This window comes from Ceratosolen solmsi, unplaced genomic scaffold (genome assembly GCF_000503995.2).
Source record: "Ceratosolen solmsi marchali unplaced genomic scaffold, CerSol_1.0 scaffold28, whole genome shotgun sequence".
NCBI classification, from domain to species: domain Eukaryota; kingdom Metazoa; phylum Arthropoda; class Insecta; order Hymenoptera; family Agaonidae; genus Ceratosolen; species Ceratosolen solmsi.
The window spans coordinates 4,622,800-4,626,298 of NW_011948429.1; positions in this window are offsets into that span (position 1 = coordinate 4,622,800).

The following is a 3,499-nucleotide window of genomic DNA, read 5'->3' on the forward strand; positions in this document are numbered from 1 at the left end:
TAAAGGAGATCTAGAAAAAAAAACTGTATTAAAAAAAAACAGAAATAATGAAAAATAATATAAATACATTTGAAAAATTCATCTTAAAATATACGATTTATATATAAACATATATAAACTACATAAGTGGTTGGAATTAAAATTTTTATCATTTATCAAAGTATGATTAGAAAGATTTTCCTCGCGAACTATCCTGATTTAAATTAAAGGCTTCGTTATTTTCATAATTTTTTTTTTCTATAATTTGCAAACCTATATCATCAAAAATAATGTCTTTAAAAAATCGTACATCAGTTAAACATTATGAAAAATTGTCTAAATGTTTGAATCGCATAGGTTTCATTCTATTATAATGAAAATGTATTCTTGGCTTTTATGCATTGATCTTAATGCCATAATCGTCAATATTCCAAATGAATTATAATAACGTAGATGCACGCGCGCTCGTGTGTGCAAATATTAATTGTTTATGCCAAATATGATAATATAAAGTATTATGATATTTCTATTTAGCATGAAAAAGCTATAATCTACAAATTCGTATATCTAAATTTAAAAAAAAAAAACTCTACAGTCTATTACTGTAATAATAATGAAAAATTGTTATAGTATATAATAGCTTTGATATTCAATAGAAAAAAAAAAGATGAAAGAAAAAAAAAGAGATTGATTTGTCAAGAACTGTGAAAGTGTGGAAGAAGAAGGAATTTTAAACAAAAGCGAAAAATTTACGAGTACAAGGCGATAATAATTATATTATCGGCATAAACAATGTGTAAAGATCAGTTCTTGGAGAATCGAGTTAAACGGCGCACAGTACAGCCACGAAGCGAAGGTTGAAGTGATAAAGAAGACGGTCCATTGATCATCCTTCCCCCGGGAGGTTAGCGGTACTTTTGGTTTCGCGTTGTGTCCGGGACACGCGCTCTTCTCTCTCCGCGGGATCCCATTGCACGTTGTTCTCGCTATTTCTCGTCAAATAATCTTCCCGTTGGACATTGTCCACGCTACCAGGGATTAGCGCGTTCTTTTTTGAGTTTGCCGGGAATGAGTGTCAGAGTCGTAAGGGCGAGAGAAGGAAGAGAATGTGTCCGGCGTGGCGGGGGAGGGGCGATGTGGGTGGGGTTGGCGGGGGAGAGGGGAGGGAGGCTTGGCTGTACGGCATGAAAACTTAAGAAAAGGAAAGAAGTGCTGGGGAATCCCTGGGGCGAAACATTCGTATATCCTGAAATTGCGTGTTAACGCGTACATCGAGCGTGACCGCTCACCCTCGTGTTTTTCCGGCTGCGCAGCAGATTCGCGCCGAGCGACCGTCGAAAAGATTTCGAGATCCAATGTCTTTTCTACGTGCCGTTGCCGCCATTGCTACTAGTATTGCAGTTTTAAAGCGCTGCACGGCCCAATTCGTTCTTCTATCTATCGGGATACAATTAGAGATGAAATAGCGAAGCCATATTTACCAGAAAAGAAATAAAAATTGAAACTTATTTTTCTGCTTAGGAGTCATTAGCAAATGCGTAAATCAGAAATATTTTTTGCAATAATTTTTTATACTCTCCCCGAAAAACGATCAATTTTTTCGCCAAGCATTCGAACATTAAAATCATAATATATTAAAGATACAATTTTCAAAACGAATGTCCGATAAAATTATAATTCAGTAGTATTTAGATGAGAGATATGGTCTTAAACCTTATTGAACTTATTACTTGTAAACAAATAAATATAAAATTTATTTGTTTTAGTTTAGTTGCGTTAATTATGCTTGGTACAAATTAAATTTAAAAAATTTATATTCACAACTGAATTACTAGATACTTTAATTTTAATTTTCATACAAAATATACGAACTACTGGTAAAGTTATCAATTATGAGAAATGCTTAGTGCGAGTAAGGATGACAATTATAATTCTCAATAGTCTTTTTCATTGGCATTAATGAAATAAAATACTTCGTATTATTGAATTTATAATTTTGGGGGAAATTTGATCTACAATGTTATTTTTAGGACGTACTTTAATACTTTGAATAATCCCAACAATGTCTGTTTTAGTTGAGTTACTCTTCCTTACTTTTTATTAACTTTGAATAATATTGAAAAGCTGTAGTACATTTCTATAGAAATATAAACTCTGAATTACAATTCCTGATTCCGAAAACTGTAAAAATGGTTAGACCCCTAGAATTTTTTATAGGAACATTCAAGTCACTTTTTGAAGTAGGCTTACAAGGACAAAAGTCGCTTAAGAAAGGATGATACTTTCAAGAGAATTTAGTTTTTCAACTCGCATTCTTAGTTTGAATTCAACAGCAATCAGATTATATTCAAATTCCCGCGAGGATATGCAAATTGAGTTGACAGTAAAGTTGTATACACGTTGGCTTGAAAAATTTTATTGAATGATTGTTAGACGATCCATCATCAGAAGTGATTTCATGAATTGTAAAAGGTATGCGATATTTGAGACATAAGTTTCTTAGTAAAAAGGCATAATTTCGAATATTTGTTTTAAACAAGTTGGTAATAAACAATTAAACAAAAACAATAAATTTATTGACATTTATAAAATTCATATATTCGTTTAAAAAGAAAAGTATTATATGAAATGTTTACTTTGCTCTTGGTAAGCTTAATTTAAAATACTTATAAATTTTGTTTGTCTGACGCGTGTGTTATATGATTTTTTACGAGCTTCAATTGATTTGTATAATATTTATCATAGAATTTGATCGCATATCGATGAATGTGCTACCACAGCTAATATATCAAAAATTTTATGACGCCGTTGTCAAAGTATTTTTAAAAAATATATCGAGAATATATATTTTTAGTATAGAGAATTCAATGAAGGAGGATAAGTTAGGTCTATTAACGATGCGATTACTATTTCGGGGAAAAATAGTAAGGGAAACCGAATGTGACGGTCTGAAATGTAAAGCCCAGGAATTTTTCGAACGTCAAGGCGGCACTCGACATAGCGAGGCTGCATTTTGTTTTTAACTATGCTTTACGCATCCGTACAGCTATAAAAATACGAGAATTGGTGAATGTTACTGCTATTAAATTCAATTTATGAAAATAAAAGCAGCCATATAGATATATAACAAATCATTGTTTTGTATGATTTTTTACAATTTGATCTTTAATAAACATTTATTAAATAAAAAAAAAATATATATATATATATATATATATATATATATATTTTTTTTTTCAATTTCATGATTCTGCGTTATTTTAACTGACAGTAAGAAAAAGATTCATTAAAAACTATTAAATGAGTTTTAAATTCCATATTGATAGCGTTGAAACTTCTATGGTAAATTATAAGTTGGACACGTATAATTTTCTTGAACGTTTATTATCTATTACAAAATAAGATTTACTTCTAGGAAGAAGCATTGAGAGAAGAAAGTTATGGAAAAACATCCACGTGTTATGAATCAAATTACTCTTCTCGAAATCTTGATCTCGTTTTCATTATCGACTCATAAATT